This window comes from Amblyraja radiata, chromosome 10 (genome assembly GCF_010909765.2).
Source record: "Amblyraja radiata isolate CabotCenter1 chromosome 10, sAmbRad1.1.pri, whole genome shotgun sequence".
Lineage (NCBI taxonomy): Eukaryota > Metazoa > Chordata > Chondrichthyes > Rajiformes > Rajidae > Amblyraja > Amblyraja radiata.
Window position 1 is genome coordinate 49130949 of NC_045965.1, and position 20840 is coordinate 49151788.

Here is a 20840-nt window from a genome sequence, read left to right on the forward strand (position 1 = left end):
AGAGAGAGGGGGAGAGAGTGGGGAGTGGGGGAGAGGGGGGTAAAGGGAGGGGAATGGGGAGGGGTAGAGGGGGTGGAGGGGGGGGGGGGGAGAGGGGGAGGGGAGAGAGGGGAGGGGGAGAGTGAGGAGGGGGTGAGGGTGGGAAGGGGGGAGAGAGAGGGGGAGAGAGTGGGGAGTGGGGGAGAGGGGGGGAAATGGGGGGAAGGAGGGGGAGGGAGGGGAGAGGGGGAGGGGAGAGTGGGAGGGGACAGGGGGTGATAGAGAGGAGGGGAGAGAGGGGGAAGGGGGGAGAGAGAGAAGGGGGACAGAGAGAAAGGGAGAGAGGGGGTAGAGGGGGGAGGGAGAAGGAGGGGAAGGGAAGGGGGGAGAGAGTCTACAGTACCTATTGCAGCTTGCACCTGCTCTACATATTATAGCCTGGACGTAGCACAGACCATCATGCCAATCATTCTCCCTTCCACTGTCTCCATCTACACCACGCTGCCTCGGCAAGGCCACCAATATAATCAAGGACCAGCCTCACCCTGGTCACTCCCTCTTCTCCCCTCTCCCATCAGGCAAAAGGTCCAGAAGTTTGAAAATGCATACCTCCAGATTCAGGGACAGTTTCTTCCCAGACGGTCCTCTCATCAGCTAGAGTGAGGTTCTGACTTCCCATCTACATCATAGGGGTCCTTTGAAGTATCTTGAATCGGATTTTATCTGAATTTATCTTGCACTAACTGTTGTAACCCCTTTATCTTTTATCTGTGCAGTGGACGGCTTGACCGTATCCATGTATAATCTTTTCTTTCACTGCATTGCGCGGAAACAAAACTTTTCTATGTACCTCGGTACATCTGACATTTATAAACTAAATTAAACAAAAGAATATAAAGAAATAGAGAAGGAATAGACCATATAATCCTGTGAGCCACTGCCATTCAGTAATGTCAAAGCTGATCTGATCGTTCTAATTTATAACTCTTGACTCTCTTACAGAAGAAAATATTATGTAAGACTTTGATACATTCAGTACTCAGCCTTGGGTTTTCTTGGATTTAGAATGCCAAATATTCACATATTACACTTAATCTCCATCAGAATTATACAGTTGTACAGCATGGAAACAGGCCCGAAGGTCCAACTCGTCTATGCCGACCAAGAAACCTGAGTGAGTCCCAATTGCCTGTGTTTGGCCCACATCCCCTTGACCTTTTCTATCTATGTAATTGTCCAAAAGTATTTTAAACATTGTAATTTTACTCACCTTAGTTTACTCTGGCAGCTAGTTCCATATGTCCACTAACCTCTGCATCCTCTCAGATTCCTTTTCAATCTCTGCACTCAACTCAAACTATGCTCTTTAGATTTAGACTGTCCTCCACCTTATTTGTGCACCTCATGATTTAAAATAGTGTGTGACCCTCCTGCTTATCTATGCAGCTTATGATTGTATGTATCTCTATAAGGTCACCCTTTAGCCTTCCACTCTAGGGAAAAAAGACATAGACTATCCAGCCTTTCCCTTGCAACTCAAGCTCCCCAGTCTTGGGAACATCCATGTGAATCTTATCTGCAGGCTTAACAGATTAATGACATCCTTCCTATCGCTAGGCAACTAGAAACGTGCACAATACTCCAAATGTAGTCTCACCAATGACATACAGTTACAAATGGTCAACCCTTTATTTTGAAACAATAGCCCCTAAATCTAGGTACTTCATGAACAGTAATACAGTCTCGGTACCTTCCTACCTGTCAATCCCTCTGCAAAATCTTACAAACTTCATAAGATCATCTTCCATTCTTTTAAATGCTATGGGGTATATCACAATATTCTCTATTTTATATCACAAGACAACCCCTTTATCTCTGAAGAAGGGTCTTGACCCGAAACCTTTCCTTTCCCTCCACAGATGCTGCCTGATCCAGAAGTGGCGGCATTGTTGAACGGCAGCGGGTCGCCTGCAGTCCATCTGTTTTTACTTTTTTTTGTTGGTGAGGGCGGCCCGGCGCAGGGCTGAGATGGTGCTCCGATGAGGGCGGCTCGGGGCGGGGCTGAGGCGGTGCTCTGGTAGCTGAGGCGGCGTTCTGGCAGCCGCGACCTGAATCTGTGGCTCGGCCGCGGGTCAGTGGACGACATCGTCGGGAGCTCGCAGGTCACAGGTTGGTGCCTGTTTCTCCGGAGTTCCCGCGGCAACAGCTGCGTCCGCTGGACTGGAGGGCGGCAGCTTCGACCACCCCCGGGCCGCGGAGCTTGAACCGGCCCGTTCGCGGAGCTCGACTTACCATCACCCGGTGGGGTATCGCCTCAGCGCAGAGGGAGAAGAGGAGGGAAGAGACAGTAACCCTAAGATTTTTGCCTCCATCACAGTGAGGAGGTGCCTGGTGAACTCACTGTGGTGGATGTTAATTTGTGTTTATTGTGTGTTTGTTGTTTATTATTATATGTATGGTTGCAGGCAACGACATTTCGTTCAGACCGAAAGGTCTGAATGACAAATAAAGGATAAATAAATAAATAAATAAATAAATAAATAAATAAATCCATTGAGTTCCTCCAGCACTTTGTGTTTTGCTCAAAATTCCAGCATCTGCATTTCCTCCTGTTTCCTTTATCCCTCGAATTAACTTAGCAATTCTACTCTGAATTTTAACATCGAACAAAAGCCTATCCATCACTTAACAGGAAAACCATAATTGTACACAATTCAGATGGCTCACCAAAGCTCTGTGTAGTAGAAGCAAGATTTTGCTATTTTTGTTCACCATACCCCTTGCTATTTGACTTCCTAATCAATTGCTCTACCTATATGTTAATCTCTTGTATTTTATGCACTGGGTATTCATTTTACTATATAGAGCAATCCTCTGCCTTTTCATTTTGTTTCAAGTTCAACCAGAAGTCCGGAGGATTATAGGATCAGCTAAAACAGATAGCAACATGCACATTGGGATCCTTGGCAAATTTTTTGGACCCTTTTATGCATTAATTCATTAGATCTAGCTGCTTGCTGAAGGAACTCATGCAACTTGAAACAAGGACTAATCCCAAATTGTAGAAACTGCTAATAAGATTTTAAAACGCAAAATTAAAAAGCAATATGAATGAAATATTTAAAAAAAGAAATGAATTGACATTTTAGGAAAAGACATTTAATTCTGATATATGACCTCAACCTAGAGTTGTATCCCAATCGTTTCCTGAATATAACTTAGCTTCTATTTTTAGGTTTTACTTCAAATATAATTAAGGAGTGCCTGACATTTATGGGTTTCTTAAAGCTTGGGAATATAGTTATAACATTTCTCATTTTCTTTTCCTTTTCGACTTCATTGACAGTCACAAACCATGTTATATTCCATTTAATATTTTCATCAGGGAAATCTACACGAGTAGTTGTCTTCTCTCTGCTTACTGATTTCTTCCTAGGACAGTGGAGAAAAGGCATTAGCTGTTCTTCACACCATAGTGAGAATCAGAAAGTCTTACCCCACCCCCCTGCCAAAAACTGTTGAAACTGGGTCAAATGAAAATGTCATAGCCCATCAGGCAAGAGGTACAGAAGTTTGAAAACACATACCTCCTGATTCAGGGATGGTTTCTTCCCAGCTGTTATCAGGCAACTGACCGGTCCTCCCATCAGCTAGTATGTGTTCCTGACCTCCCATCTACCTCATTCAAGCCTTTTGGACTATCTTTATCGTCCTTTATCTTACACAAAAGATTGTCCCTTTTATACTTAATCTGTGCACTGTGGACGGCTTGATTATAATCATGTATAGTCTATTCTTTAACTGGATGCAATAAAGTAAACTAAACTACATAGCAGGGAAACAAGAGGTTTTCACAGTACCTCAGTACACCTGACAATAATAAACAAAACTAAAAAAAATCAGAAAATTTTCGGGTCTGAATATCGGTGGATTATATTGTTAAGGTTGGGACAATAAAATTAAGATATAGATCAGTCATAACCAGACTGAAAGGGAGAGATTTATTGAGTGAATTGTATAACATTATGGGTTTAGACCAAGCTTGGCAAATGGAGTTGAATTTCAGAGGTGAGTTAAGGAAGACTTTTCTTGGACTTTCAGGGCTTGACTTGATTGAGCACGGCAGCCGGAAGCACTTGTAAAACTAAAACTAAAGTTAATCAGGGGGAAACTCTACAATGGCTGCAGTGTCTGATCATTGAAATACAATTGTAACTCAACATTACTAATGTGTACTTCAGGGCAGTGGCCCAGACTCCTGTTCCATACACCTGCTCAGCTGTATCGTTCCAAGAGTCTAACTACTTCCCCATGACATTTAATGGCAATAGCATTTTCTAGTGGTTTAAAGTAATGTGAATGAAACATTTTCATAGTTCTGCATAGAAAGTCATTCATTGTTAATAATATACATTTTAACATTCCTTCATTATATCACATGCACACCCTTCTACATAAGCAGAGATAGCATATCCAGGGACTTAAGGGCAAAAAATGTTCTTATTATATAATTAATATTATGGGCGGGGTAGAAAAAAAGAGGACGTTTTGCATAGGTTGATCAGTTCTAGGCAGTTTTGATCTAGTACCATTTGTGGAACAGCACAAAATGAATTTTAATTTCAAAGATAAAAGTATGACAACTGACCTTGGATTATTACCTCTAGTCAAGACTACATAGTTCATGTTTCATGTTCCATATTATGTCCAGTCCTTGGAATTAGCTTTACCAAATCCCATGTACATCTGAATGATTTTGTTACGTTTTTCTAAAAACAAACGTCTACATGAATTCCTCATTTATCACAGTTTCTACTATCCCTGAGATATATTTGGCTATCATGCTGTAGAAAGGTACACAAATAAAGAACAATGGGAATCCAAGCACTCATTCGTAAGTTACTTTGTTTAACACACCCTTGAGTTACTTTGTTCAACTTATGCTTCACTGTCGAGGGTAAATAACATGGTCATCACCTTTACATTATTCTCTCTAAATGCACTTGCTGAAAGCGTTGGAAACTCAAAGATTGACAGCTACGATCTATAGTCTTTGTCATATTGATATACTGTACTGAGTCAGATACGAAGGTAACTTATATTTTTTACAAATAAGCTTGCATTGCCAATTTAACCCACTTGTGCTGATTGTGTTGGCCACTTTCTTACCTGCTCTTGTCACAAGAATAGTACATAACAAGAGAACATAAGAAATAGTAGTAGTAGTAAGCACTTGACTCTTTGAGCCTGCTCAGCCATTCAGTGAGATCAAGGCTGCTCTTCTATTTCATAGATTAGTCCAATGTGATTTTCCTTCCCTAAATGCAGTTTGGTTTTAATTGATTCTATTATTATGTTCAAGGTTCTGTTATTATATCCTTCATTATAATATTGTGTGTCACAGTGGTACAGCAGGTAGTACTTCTGCTGCACTGCTCTAGTGACTTGGGACTAATTCTAACCTTGTGTGCTGACTGTGTGAAAATGGTATGGCATGAGCGTTCTCCAAGAGTTCCACTTTCCTTCCAGATTCAATCTACAGGTGAGTTTATTGACTGCAGTAAATTGTCCTATTGGAGATGGATGATAGGGGAATGAGCACGAATTTTAGAGTCATAGAGCTCGAAGCATAAAAACAGGCCCTACACACTCATTATGACTCATTATGAATGTTTATCCAAGCTAGTTCCATTTGCTTGCATTTAGTCCATATCCCTCTAAACCTATTATATTCATATCAAATGTGTTGCTAAAATGTGTTCTAAACATTGTAATTCTGAAGGGTCTCGACCCAAAATGCCACCCATTCCTTCTCTCCAGAGATGCTGCTTGTCCTGCTGTTACTCTAGCTTTTTGTGTCTATCTTCGGTTTAAACCAGCATCTGCAGTTCCTTCTTACACATTGTAATTCGACCTGTTTCCATAGCTTCCTCTGGCAGCTCGGTCCATATATCCACCACTCTCTGTGTGAAAATATTACTCCTAAGGCTCCTTTTAAATCTTTCCCTTCTCACCTTAAATCTAGGTCCTCTAGTTTTTAGATTCCACTGACTGGGAAATAGAATGCCCTGTCCACCTTATCTACACCCCTCAAAATGTTATAGGTCACATCTCAGCCCCCAAAACCTCAGGGAAAGAATTTCCAGCTTATCCAATCTCTTCTTATAACTCAGGCTAAATCCACTATCACCTATTTCCGAATCATCTACCCATGTGATTCCCAACCTGGGGCCATGGCAAATTTCAGGGGGGTCACGGAAAAACTTTGGGGTTTAGGGGGCCACAGGTTCAATGAAGGGGGCCACAGAGCTACCACCCTGTTGCCTCCTAAATTTCAGTTCTAATAAATTTATATCTATGTAGTTGAAATATTTTTGATGTTTGTGGAATAGAATAAAAGAGAATATATGTGCAATTAATAGACACTGATATTTTTATGGAAGGTATTATAATATTGAAGTACTTTTTTTCCGCTAATAATGTCAGGGGGGGCCACAGAAAAATTAAAAGATCCCAAGGGGGCCATGAGCTAAAAAAGGTTGGGAACCACTGATCTACCCCATGATAGGAAGCTTTTCATTGCCACTAATTGAGGTACGCACCGTAGAAGAGTTAAGGGCCTGTCCCACTTAGGAGACTCTGCGCTCGCCTCATGATCGCCACATGGTCGCCACATGTTCGCTGGTGGTCTCGGGTGAGTCTCCTTCATGGTCGCGAGGAGTTCCCTCATTCTGGGAACTAATCGCAGCCTCAGTATGGTCGCCACAAATTTTTCAACATGTTAAAAATATTTCTGGGAACCGCCATGGAGAAAATCAATACTTTTGTAGTTGTAGATGCAGTTGTAGTGGGGTCGCCATGTAGTTATAGGTGGTCGAGCTAGTTGTAGGTAGTTTTAGTTAATTGCCTTTGCTGACCGAGCATTTTCATTGGCTCATTGGGGGAAAAAAAACGCAAGCACGAGTTTTCTGAACCAAGGAGAACCGACCGGTAATGTTAAATGCCCGCTAAACTTCACAGCTGTGTATCTCTGGCTTATTAAAAGTTGTCTGGCTTCTTAAAAGTGTCTCCACTCCTTTTCTCCCCTTCTCCCCCCTTTGCCCCCCCTTCTCCCCTCCCCCCCTCCCCCTTCTTTTAAAGGACTTACCGTACACTGTGCTTGCCATCTTAACCTTCCTGTTCATCGCGGTGTGTGTCTGCATTACCTTGGTTTTGCACCGTGTGAATTTCAAGTTCAAGTTCAAGTTCAAGTGAGTTTATTGTCATGTGTCCCTGTATAGGACAATGACATTCTTGCTTTGCTTAAGCACACAGGAAATAGTAGGCATTTACTACAAAACAGATAAATGTGTCCATATACCATGATATAAATATATACACACATGAATAAATAAACTGATAAAGTGCAAATAGCAGAAAGTGGTTATTAATAATCAGAGTTTTGTCCGAGCCAGGTTTAATAGCCTGATGGCTGTGGGGAAGTAGCTATTCCTGAACCTGGTTGTTGCAGTCTTCAGGCTCCTGTACCTTCTACCTGAAGGTAGCAGGGAGATGAGTGTGTGGCCAGGATGGTGTGGGTCTTTGATGATACTGCCAGCCTTTTTGAGGCAGCGACTGCGATAAATCCCCTCGATGGAAGGAAGGTCAGAGCCGATGATGGACTGGGCAGTGTTTACTACTTTTTGTAGTCTTTTCCTCTCCAGGACGCTCAAATTGCCGAACCAAGCCACGATGCAACCAGTCAGCATGCTCTCTACTGTGCACCTGTAGACGTTAGAGAGAGTCTTCCTTGACAAACCGACTCTCCGTAATCTTCTCAGGAAGTAGAGGCGCTGATGAGCTTTTTTGATAATTGCGTTAGTGTTCTCGGACCAGGAAAGATCTTCAAAGATGTGCACGCCCAGGAATTTGAAGTTCTTGACCCTTTCAACCATCGACCCGTTGATATAAATGGGGCTGTGGGTCCCCCTCCTACTCCTTCCAAAGTCCACAATCAGTTCCTTGGTTTTGCTGGTGTTGAGGGCCAGGTTATTGCGCTGGCACCATATGGACAGTTGCTCGATCTCCCTTCTATATTCTGACTCATCCCCATCAGTGATACGCCCCACAATAGTGGTGTCGTCAGCGAACTTGATGATGGAGTCCGCACTGTGGTTGGCTACGCAGTCATGGGTATAGAGTGAGTACAGCAGGGGGCTGAGCACGCAGCCTTGAGGTACTCCCGTGCTGATTGTTATCGAGGCTGACACATTTCCACCAATACGAACAGACTGTGGTCTGTGGATGAGGAAGTCGAGGATCCAGTTGCAGAGGGATGCGCAGAGACCCAGTTCTGCGAGTTTGGTAACCAGTTTGGAGGGGATGATTGTGTTGAATGCCGAGCTGTAATCGATGAATAACAGCCTGACATATGAGTTTTTGTTGTCCAAGTGGTCCAGTGCGGAGTGGAGGGCCAGCGAGATCGCATCCACCGTTGATCTGTTGTGGCGGTAAGCGAAGTGCAGTGGGTCCAGGTTTTTGTCGAGGTTTCAGACAGCGTTCCCCCCCCCCGCTTTCCCTGGCCCCCGCCTTTGCGATGTGTTTGTGTGTGTGTGTGCTCCACACTGACAGACTCGTTCCAGTTCCCGGTTTTTCGGGCGAGTGCCGCGAACTTGACACTCGCCGGCAGTCCGCTGAAAAATCGCCTAAATGGGACAGGTCCTGAAATGTCTTACAGCATCAGAAATCCAATTTATTTCCTGATTGTGAATGCTGTCTCTGTGGAGTTTGCAAAGCCTCCCCAATTGGGTTTCCCCCAGGCACTCCAGTTTCCTCCCACACATTTCAAAACCTGTCATTTGATAGGTCAATTGATCGCTGCAGATTTTTGTTTGTGTGTAGGTAAGTGATGCAATGCGAGGGAGGTGAAGGGAATGTGGGGGGGCAATGATGTGGGTTTAGTGTAGGATTGATGTGAATGTGTGCCTGATGGCTGGTGCAGACTCGGTAGAGCAAAGAAGCTGTTTCTGTGCTGTGTAACTCCATGGCTCTACATTGCCGAGATGAGGGTTAATTCAAATCCCTGTCGGAAAGCCACCAGGGAACAAGCAGTCAGCATGGAAGCACAGCAAAGACTCACTGACAGCTGAGCTGTACTCTCATCCTACAAACCTGCTGAATGGACAAAACTAGTTAGCCAGTCAGGTATTTTTAAATTTTCACTGCAATGATCATTGAACTGTATTCAAAATATTAGGTTGACCTAACGGTATTGTGCTATTCAATGGTAAAATTGCCATGCCGTGGATTTCTTTCATTCCAAGGGTTAAACACACAATGTAGATTGGCACTTTAAGAGTGTATCGAGGTGTGGGAGAAATGCACAGAGTGGCTGTCCTTCAGGTGATACTTTAGCTGAGGGACTCAAGTGGATGTAAAAGATTTTGTAGTACTGCTACCGGTGCCATTAAAATCCAATTATCGGGTCACTCTTTAATTAGTCATTTGTGGCACATATCTGTGCCCATATACTGTCAAATTCCTCTGCAAAATTGTAACTAGGCAAGCAAGTTATTAAAATAAAGGACATAAAGTGCAGGAGTTACTCAACGGGTCATGGGAGCATCTCTAGAGAACATAGATTGGTGAGGTTTCGTGTTGGGAAGAAGTATCCCGACCCGAAATGTCACCTATTCATATTGTCCAAAGATGCTGCCTGACCCGTTGAGTTTCTCCAGCACTTTGTACCCTTGTTTGTAAACCAGCATCTACATTTTCTTGTGCAGGAAAGAACTGCAGATGCTGGTTTAAATCGAAGGTAGATACAAAATGCTGGAGTAACTCAGCGGGACAGGCAGCATCTCTGGAGAGAAGGAATGGGTGACATTTTGGGTCGAGACCCTTCTTCATCCATTCCTTCGCTCCAGAGATGCTGCCTGTCCCGCTGAGTTACTCCGGCATTTTGTGTCTACCTTAGAGCTACATTTTCTTGTTTCTACATCCAAGTTATTAATTGCGATCTTCTTATAGAGTGCTATATAATTGCAAATTATTTTCTTTAAAGTCAGGATCACATTATCTCAAAATCTAATGATCAACATGCCGTATCAACCAGCATTTAACGAATATGGTGAAACACAATGTTAGCCTTGGTAATGAGGGTATGGTTTTATCTCACATGGAGTGCGAGGGGGGGTGGAGAACAAATGGAGCGGGGGGGGGGGGGGTACTTTGTAACTCTGTAAGTGCCCTTTATGGGCAACTATTTGCATACCTTGTGTATGCAAGCAAATAATTTCACTTGACTTGTTACATGTGACAATAAAGTATTCATTCATTCAATTCCCCAAAACTGTTTACTTCAGCTACTTTGGCTGAGAAGTTCTGATCCTTGGATGGCAATAAATGCATTTCCCTCCCTTGAAATACCCTGCTGATAATCCCAAGTTTCTAGGATGTGCAATGTAAGGAATATTCACACTGCATTATTGCATCATTTTCTCTTCACTAGCATTGAGCAAGCTCAACCACTGACTGGTCCACACAGTTGGCATGCCTGATACTAATTCCTGAAGCAAGCTCCCTCTTCTGAGCTCCCAGATGGCAAGAGACTCAAAGGCACTTCAAAGACATCCTCAAAGATGTGCCTCCTTGAAAACGTGCCATTCTTATTGATTCAGGAGAATCTCTGGCCCAAAACTGCACAAAACAGATGGAGAGGTATCTGGGAAGGGATTGAGCACTCTGGATCATTCCAACTGGAGCACGTAGAGATCAAGTGCAATCGATGGGAGGACCATATAATCACCTAAACAGCACAACCACCCAACCTGTCAGTGGAGCACCTGCTCCACCCGCTTATGCCCCATTGTTCACTCAAATATTCACTGACCCGTAGTGGAAGCAATTTACTATGTTTACTACTATCTCAAAAATCTATGTAAAAGAAAAGAATCTCACTCAAGATATTTGAGTAGATACTAATCTTAAAAATCATATTCAAGTTGCATCTGATAACACTAATGTAAAGTGCCTGTTTTTTACTCTGTTAAAGAAAGCTGTTGTTAATTTTTTTAATCCCATCAGCTAGCCCATCTCGATAATGTCCAGGGTGTTCTGATGACAGCAATCAGATGTGCCGCATTTATTCCAAGTGAACAATTCATGTGTAAGCAAGGGGACGGTGAGGCTGAGCGGTTTGGGGCGAGGGTAGAACGATGTTTATGGAGTCGTCATCTCTGATGCTGTTTGCATCAAAAAGGATCATTTCCATGTACACTCCAAAACTGAGGGTGAACATCAACCTACAGTATCCCATGCAGTTTAAACTATTTCAACTGCAGGTTTAACAAAAATTATCACCATGTCTGATGAGAAGTGCACAAACAAAAAGTGAGAAGGCTGCAAGCTCAGAAGTGTATGTCGTATCATAAATGACTTTTGGTGCATGTGTAATATTGGATTGCTAACCCACTACTTTCAGTCAAATGGTAATTTATGGACTCAGCAGCCTACTAAACAGATTCCTGTGGAACGCATGCTTCTCATCCATTGAGAGTCATTTCATGTTTCAGAAACTAGCACTAACTTAGCCTAGCATTGTTCAACTTATTTAGACTGCTCTAATCTGCTTTTATTGAACTGGTCCCTGGATTCAAACTTTTGCCAATAAGTCCGGATTTCCAAATCTCCACGGATTTTGAGTGTTTGTTTATCAAAGTAGCCTTTAGAAAAAGGGCTTACTCTTTAAGATGAAAAAAAATGTGGGAAGCTAATGCAGAGACTTTCATGTCTATAGCACGCTCGCTGTCCCTAAGCTTTGCTGGAGCAGCTGGGCTGTCCTCTGTTGCCTCAGAGGGATTATCAGCCCCTCAGCCCATAGCACTCTGCATACAATAGGAAATATGACAGCTCACTTAATCGCTTGACTCCCTAATCCACACAGATTTCTTGGGATTTATCATTTTATCACGGCTAAGTAAATACTTTTCCTTATGCTTTTTATTGTGAATAGTTAGTAAAGCAACCTTCGGAATGCTGCTCCATGCTTTTCCACAGTTACTAAATGTTAATGCATTGATGGAGTTTCACCTACCTTTGAGTGTCGGGAGATGCTGTCACCAGCATTTTGAAGAGTTTGTATTATATGAGTACTATACAGGGAGCTCGGTTATTTCCATATTTAGTGAGAACAAAATTAAAGTAAATCTTGTTGCGTGCCTTGTGCTAGGGCTGAGGTGAAACATAACTCTTTGGAAAACCAATGTTATAATGTTAAATATTACGGCATTGTGGCAGCATGGTGGTGCAGCGGTAGAGTTGCAACCTTCCAGCGCCAAAGACCCTGGTTCAAACCTGACTACGGGCGTTGTCTTTACGATGTTTGTACGTTTTCCCTGTATCCTGCGTGGGTTTTCTACGGGAGCTCTGGTTTCCTCCCACACTCCAAAGACGTAGAGGTTTGCAGGCTAATTGGCTTGGTAAAATTGTAAATTGTCCCAAGTGCGTGTAGGATAGTGTTGGTGTGCAGAGATTGCTGGTTAGCATGGACTCAGTGGGCCGAAGAGCCTATTTCCGTGCTGTATCTATAAATAAAACTAAACTAAAAAAATTACATTAACATTACATATATGTAATTTAGTTAAATCTATTTACCAAAAGTGCGAAATACACTCTTGGATATTCTTAATCAACCGGATGCACGTGGAAGTCTGCATTTTCGTGAATGGGACCAGGTATTCACATTCACTGCATACATTCTGCATTTCAATGGGGGCGGCATTGTGGCGCAGCAGTAGAGTTGCTGCCTTACAGCACCAGAGACTATGGGTGTTATCTGTAGGTAGTTTGTACATTCTCCCCGTGACCTCCGCGCATCTTCCCATCTCCCCCCATGTCTGCCTTCCGCAAAGACCGCTCCCTCCGCAACTCCCTCGTCAATTCTTCCCTTCCCTCCCGCACCACCCCCTCCCCGGGCACTTTCCGTTGCAACCGCAAGAAATGCAACACCTGTCCCTTCACCTCCCCCCTCGACTCCATCCAAGGTCCCAAGCAGTCGTTCCAGGTGCGACAAAGGTTCACCTGTATCTCCTCCAACCTCATCTACTGCATCCGCTGCTCTAGATGTCAGCTGATTTACATCGGTGAGCAAGCGTAGGTTGGGCGATCGTTTCGCCGAACACCTCCGCTCAGTCCGCAATAACCTACCTGACCTCCCGGTGGCTCAGCACTTCAACTCCCCCTCCCATTCCCAATCCGACCTCTCTGTCCTGGGTCTCCTCCATTGCCAGAGTGAGCAACAGCGGAAATTGGAGGAACAGCACCTCATATTTCGTCTGGGGACCTTGCGTCCTTATGGCATTAACATAGAATTCTCCCAATTTGGCTAGCCCTTGCTGTCTCCTCCCCTTCCTTAACCCTCCAGCTGTCTCCTCCCACCCTCCCATCCGCCCGCCCTCGGGCTCCTCCTCCTCCTCCCCTTTTCCTTCTTTCTTTCCCCCCCCCCCACCCCCCATCAGTCTGAAGAAGGGGTTCGGCCCGAAACGTCGCCTATTTCCTTCGCTCCATAGATGCTGCTGCACCCGCTGAGTTTCCCCAGCAATTTTGTGTACCTCCCCGTGACCTTGTGGGTTTCCTTAGGTGCATTCCTCCCACATTCCAAACACATGCTGAATTGTAAGTTAATTGGCTATGGTAAGAATTGTAAAGTGTTCCTAGTGTGTAGGATAGTGTGAGTGTATGGGAATCGCTGGTCGGCGCAGACACGGTCGGCCGAAGTGCTTGTTTCTGCGCTGTATCTCTAAACTATACTAAACTATCACATCCTTCTAAGTTCCACGCCATATTGCAGTAAATGTAAATTTATTACCTGTCTTTCTGTCTGTCTTTCACTGTGTCCAAAACCTGCAGCTTCTTACCGAAACACCAATGGTTGAAGAAGATAGCATGACACGACTTTCTTACGAGCATTTGGGGGTGGACACAAATGATGGCCTTGCCAGTGAATCCCAGCTACCCAAAATATTAATGACTAAAAATAAATCCTTGCAGATTTACCGAAGGCAGATGGAAAAGGTTGATGTCACATTCTCAGATGGTCTGGAGATGAGACATACGGCTTCATGTGATGGCAGAATCTCAAACATTGTAATGGAATGATGTGAGGAGCACAGATCTGTGAAACTCTCTTGGAAGCCTTGAAGAACTCGCAAAGTGGCATTTAGGGTACAATCACCCTCCAACTTCAATTTTGCTGTGAAGTTATAGCGTCATAGTCATACAGCATGGAAACAAGCCTTTCTGACCACCTTATCCATGCCGTCCAAGTTGCTATTCTGGACTAGTCCCATATACCCCCTTTTTGCCAATATCCCTCTAACTGTTCCTGTCCATAGATCTGTCTGTCATGCCCCTGTCCCACTTAGGAAACCTGAACGGAAACCTCTGGAGACTTTGCGCCCCGCCCAAGGTTTCCATGTGGTTCCCGGAGGTTGCAGGTGGTTGCCGGAGGTTGCAGGAAGTGGAAGCAGGTAGGGAGACTGACAAAAACCTCCGGGAACCGCACGGAAACCTTGGGTGGGGCGCAAAGTCTCCAGAGGTTTCCATTCAGGTTTCCTAAGTGGGACAGGGGCATTAATGTCCTCTGAAAGTTGTAATTGTATCTGTTTCTATAGCTTCCTCTGGTCGATCATTCCAGGACTATCATCTGAGTGGAAAAGTAGCCCCTGTGGTCCCGCTTGAAATTTAATGTGATTTTATAGCCAGTCCTTCATTATCACTGTATCCCAAACCTGTAATACCTTACCCAACAATATTGTGAAAATACCAATGGTTCATGAAGGTGGTGCTATGCTCGTGATGCTGATTTTACATTGACTCCTAATGAATGTTGTGGTTCGAAACAATGATTGCTTTTTTTAAAGCTGCCTCATTTTAAGGATTTGTCATTGACTAATTGCTGTTTGGGTTGCAATATAAAGAGAGCAGCTGGAGGAACTTAGGGGGTCAGGCAGCATCTGTGGATGGAAATGGGACTAATTGTTGTTTGATTTGCAATAATGTTCCAGGTAAGAAATCTGTCAAGGAGTCTTGAACTATTTCTTTGAGTTCTGCATGTGAAAGTTTCATAATCTACTAAGCACAAGGCAAAGAATCACAAGCTGGACAAAGTCAGCATGGATTTACAAAAGGTAAATCATGTCTGACGAATCTTATAGAATTTTTCGAGGATGTAACTAGTAGCGTGGATAGGGGAGAACCAGTGGATGTGGTGTATCTGGACTTCCAGAAGGCTTTTGACAAGGTCCCACATAAGAGATTAGTTTACAAACTTAAAGCACACGGCATTGGGGGTTCAGTATTGATGTGGATAGAGAACTGGCTGGCAAACAGGAAGCAAAGAGTAGGAGTAAACGGGTCCTTTTCGCAATGGCAGGCAGTGACTAGTGGGGTACCGCAAGGCTCAGTGCTGGGACCCCAGCTATTTACAATATATATTAATGATCTGGATCAGGGAATTGAAGGCAATATCTCCAAGTTTGTGGATGACACTAAGCTGGGGGGCAGTGTTAGCTGTGAGGAGGATGCTAGGAGACTGCAAGGTGACTTGGATAGGCTGGGCGAGTGGGCAAATGTTTGGCAGATGCAGTATAATGTGGATAAATGTGAGGTTATCCATTTTGGTGGCAAAAACTGGAAAGCAGACTATTATCTAAATGGTGGCCGACTAGGAAAAGGGGAGATGCAGCGAGACCTGGGTGTCATGGTACACCAGTCATTGAAAGTGGGCATGCAGGTGCAGCAGGCAGTGAAGAAAGCGAATGGTATGTTAGCTTTCATAGCAAAAGGATTTGAGTATAGGAGCAGGGAGGTTCTACTGCAGTTGTACAGGGTCTTGGTGAGACCACACCTGGAGTATTGCGTACAGTTTTGGTCTCCAAATCTGAGGAAGGACATTATTGCCATAGAGGGAGTGCAGAGAAGGTTCACCAGACTGATTCCTGGGATGTCAGGACTGTCTTATGAAGAAAGACTGGATAGACTTGGTTTATACTCTCTAGAATTTAGGAGATTGAGAGGGGATCTTATAGAAACTTACAAAATTCTTAAGGGGTTGGACAGGCTAGATGCAGGAAGATTGCTCCCGATGTTGGGGAAGTCCAGGACAAGGGGTCACAGCTTAAGGATAAGGGGGAAATCCTTTAAAACCGAGATGAGAAGAACTTTTTTCACACAGAGAGTGGTGAATCTCTGGAACTCTCTGCCACGGAGGGTAGTCGAGGCCAGTTCATTGGCTATATTTAAGAGGGAGTTAGATGTGGCCCTTGTGGCTAAGGGGATCAGAGGGTATGGAGAGAAGGCAGGTACGGGATACTGAGTTGGATGATCAGCCATGATCATATTGAATGGCGGTGCAGGCTCGAAGGGCCGAATGGCCTACTCCTGCACCTAATTTCTATGTTTCTATGTTTCTAAGCTCAAAGTCGTTATGAATGTCAAGTGACCACATGACTGCATTGGCTTGTGAAAGATGGAGAAATGGAGTGGTCACGGTGGCGCAGTGGTAGTGTTGCTACCTTACAGCGAAATGCAGCGCCGGAGACCCGGGTTCGATCCCGACTACGGGTGCTGTCTGTACAGAGTTTGTACGTTCTCCCCGTGACCTGCGTGGGTTTTCTCTGAGATCTTCGGTTTCCTCCCACATTCCAAAGACGTACAGGTTTGTAGGTTAATTGGCTTGAAAAAAATATATAAAATTGTCCAACTTCTAGTATAGTCCCTGGTGGACTCTTCGGAAGGTACAAGGTACAAGGAGCAAGCAGTTGTTACAGATTGGGGATGTCAAACAATGGGTGCAGTTAAGTGCTCATGTCCCTTATCTTTAGACTTTACAGTAGACTTTAGAGATACTGAGCAGAAACAGGTCCTTTGACCCACCGAGTCCGCGCCGATCAGCAATCACCCCATACACTACACTATCCCACAATTTACAATTTTACCAAAGCCAATTACCCAACAAACTGTAGGGAAGAAACCTGGAGTGCCTGTAGAAAGCCCACGAGGTCACAGGAGCACGTACAAACTCTGTTCAGACAGCACCCATAGTCAGGATGGAAGCCGGGTCTCTGGCGCTGTAAGGCAGCAACTCTACCGCTGACCCACCCTGCTGCTCGCCACAGAAGAGCGATAGTGATCATCTGCATCCAAAGTGACTGCCCAGGAATCTACATGGCCAAATCATTTTTGCCAAGAAGATGGTGTAGCACTTATCAAGCTACCACTACTGAAATATTTGCACTGTGGCCCATTAGTGAGGCCACCAGAATGTTAAGACATCACATTTTTTCCTGTAGATTTATCATGCTTGTTGAATTGTCTTATGCTGCTCCTCTTGCACCATGTTAATGGCACCTCGGTCCACAGTTCGTTCTGTACTTTGTACTGAGGGATACCTGAGACAAAAAAGGCAGAAATATCACTTTGTTGCCTACAACTCATCGCCTCTCCTTACGGTGGTGTCAACACTTCTATCCACATAGCATTCTGGATGATATTACTCAGCTGCTCTATAATTGCTGGAGATTACCGTGTTCTCACATAGGATTATTGTTCCTAATAAAGGCAGATGGGTCAGGATGGAAGATGTTATATTCAAGTTTTCATGCAGAAGATGGCACAGTTCACACACACAGGTCTTTGTCAGAATTTTGTACTGCACATGTTCTTTGAGAATCTCATTCTTAACAATATTCTGCAGTGCCTTTATATCCCTTCTTTTCGTATCATCCCATTTCACTGGGATCTCTGTCACCACTGCTCCAGACAATGTTGAAATTGCATGCTGGGTCAGGTGGCATCCGTGAAGAGTGGACAATTCAGATGAATTGAATATTAACTCCCTCCATAAATGCTGACTGAGTTGTTTTTATTTTAGTTCTCCTGCATCTGCAGTTCTTGATTCCCTTACCTAGCATGTGAGCTTGAATAAGTGCTGTCTCAGAAAATGAAAATGGAATGAAATGCATGTTTGGAACACTGTGATTTTTAACACAAGGCTTCTTCAATGCACATTACGAAAGAATGCACTTCCATTTGTATTAATTGGGCACTGTAAATTTTCCCGTAGGATGTGGATAAGTGGTGGAATCTAGAGGATGAGTATCCCCAAGTTGGGAATTTGGGGGGAATAAATTGAGATTATTATAAATATATGCTCGATGATCAGTGCTTTCTGTGCCATGTGACTATGACTATTTGTAGACAAGACAAGGTAGACAAAAATGCTGAAGAAACTCAGCGGGTGAGGCAGCATCTATGGAGCAAAGGAAATAGGTGACATTTCGGATCGAGACCCTTCTTCAGACTGATGTGGGGTGGGGGGGGGGGGGGGGGGGAAGAAGAAAGGAAGCAGATACAGTGGGCTGTGGGAGAGCTGGGAAGGGGAGGGGAAAGAAGGAGAAAGCAGAGACTACCAGAAATTAGAGAAGTCAATGTTCATACCACTGGGGTGTAAACTACCCGAGCGAAATTTGAGGTGCTGCTCCTCCAATTTACGGTGGGTCTCACTCTGGCCATGGAGGAGGCCCATGACAGAAAGGACGGATTCGGAATGGGAGGGGGAGTTGAAGTGCTGAGCCACCGGGAGATCAGGTTGGTTATTGCAAACTGAGCGGAGGTGTTGGGCGAAGCGATCGCCAAGCCTATGCTTGGTCTCACCGATGTAAAGCAGATGACGCTTTGAGCAGCGGATGCAATCGATGTGGTTGGAGGAGGTGCAGTTGAACCTCTGCCGCACCTGGAAAGACTGCTTGGGTCCTTGGGGCCATCAGGGACAATGTTGTTTTAAATCCAGTACAACACTTTACCTCCACCTTCTAGCTTGTTCAAAAATAAGATTTTCTGAAACCATTTCTGTACCATTTTGCAAAAGCCTTTTACACACTCCACAGTATTTGCATTTATGCCTAATAGAGTGCATCTTATTATTTTGAAAAGTAACATTGTGACTAATTGTTTTATAGCTGTTCAGCTGCCGCAAAATTCCCTGCTTCGACAATATTAGGAAAACAAAGGTTTTATTCAATAAAAAAAATCGAAAGCATAATCTGAAAAGAGAATTAGAGGGCAAAGACTGGACAATGCAGAGGCACTTGCCAAGAACGTAATCCTCAAACTGCAGCCCTCAACACACTGTTGGGTTATGTGTTCGTACCTGCTTCTACAATTTTTATTTGGCTCAACGGAGCCAAATTAGAAATGTGTAAAAAGATATTTTCTGAGTTACTTCTGACAACTGAGTAGTATTATTTATGTTAGGTTAAGAGGCCTTGAACAATGTGCTGAAAATTCCCAGGCAGCTGCAATTTTCAATGATTCTACTGACAAGCAAAAGATTACTTTATCATAAACAAAACAAGTCATGTACAGACCTAATACAAGGAAATCAATAGTTCTCTGTAGTAGGAAACCATTTGGCAAAATGATCAAATTTAATATGACCTGATTCTGATGATAACTAAATCTGATGAAAGATCTTTGACCTTATCTTGTTTCTCTTTCCACAGATCCTACCTGGCTGGTTGAATGTTTCCATCGGTTTTTTATTTCATTTCATACCAACTGTGACATTACTGGCAACTAACATTGTACTTTCAATATTTCACTTAACTAGAAATTACTGCAATCAGATTAATTTGTGAATTAATGCAGATGATCCTACCAATAGATTAAGATAGTGATCAGGTTTTGAATAACATAGTTTTAATTTGTCAAATTACATATAAATGGAATGTTTTATTGAGAATAATGGATCATAATAATAAGGCTCATCTTTAGTCATATTAATACCAATGATTTCTGAGTACAGTCTGGGTTCATTTTTCACTATGAACCTGAGAGTGAATATCAATGTTTTCTTCCTCCATATGGGTCTATTATTATCACATTGCTCACCATATTCCATTGTCCTCAAAGTATTTTTAAATGACATGCACTCAATGCCATATCTGGAGTTTTGCTGAACCAATCACCGAGACAGATAAGAAACGAAGAGAAGAAGTCTGAAGAAGGGTCTCGAACCGAAACATCGCCCATTCCCTCTCTCCAGAGATGCTGCCTGTCCCGCTGAGTTACTCAAGCATGTTGTGTCTACCTTCAATTTAAACCAGCATCTGCAGAAAGGAAGAGAAGTTGTCCTTAGTGTCTTCATTGATATTATAACCTTAACTCTGTTTCTCTCACTACCAGATGCTGCCTGACGTTTTGAATGTTTCCAGCATTCTCTAAGTTTATTTAAGATTTTCAGCATTTTCAATCTGAAGATTCCCAAAGCATATTTGCAGTTTAATCACAATTATAGTTTAGCTTCATTAATTAATATAACAATTAACGATAGCTTAATGATAGACACAAAGTGCTGAAGTAATTCAGAGTGTCAGGCAGTATCTCTGGAGAAAACGAATGGGTGACGTTTCAGGTCGGAACTCTTCTTCAGACCTGAAATGTCATCCATCTTTTTTCTCCAGAGAAGCTGCCTGATGCGCTGAGTTACTCTTGCACTTTGTGTCTATCTTCAGTATAAACCAGCATCTGCACTTCCTTCCTACATAATGATAGCGTAATTGTTAAGGTATATTAGTTAGTCCTTCAGTCCTGTCCTGTTTTTCTTTAAATGATGATGTTTTACACATCAGAGTTGTAATTTAATGTCCATCAGCAAGTTAGCTTTTTTTAAGAAGGCAGCATTTCCATCAAAACCACATTGAAATGTCAGCTAAGATTATATGCTTAACTCTGGTAGTGGGACTCAAACTCGTAACCTAAGACAAGAGGGCAACAACCACTGAGCTAAGGCTGACATTTAACAAGAACCTGGGTGCTAATAC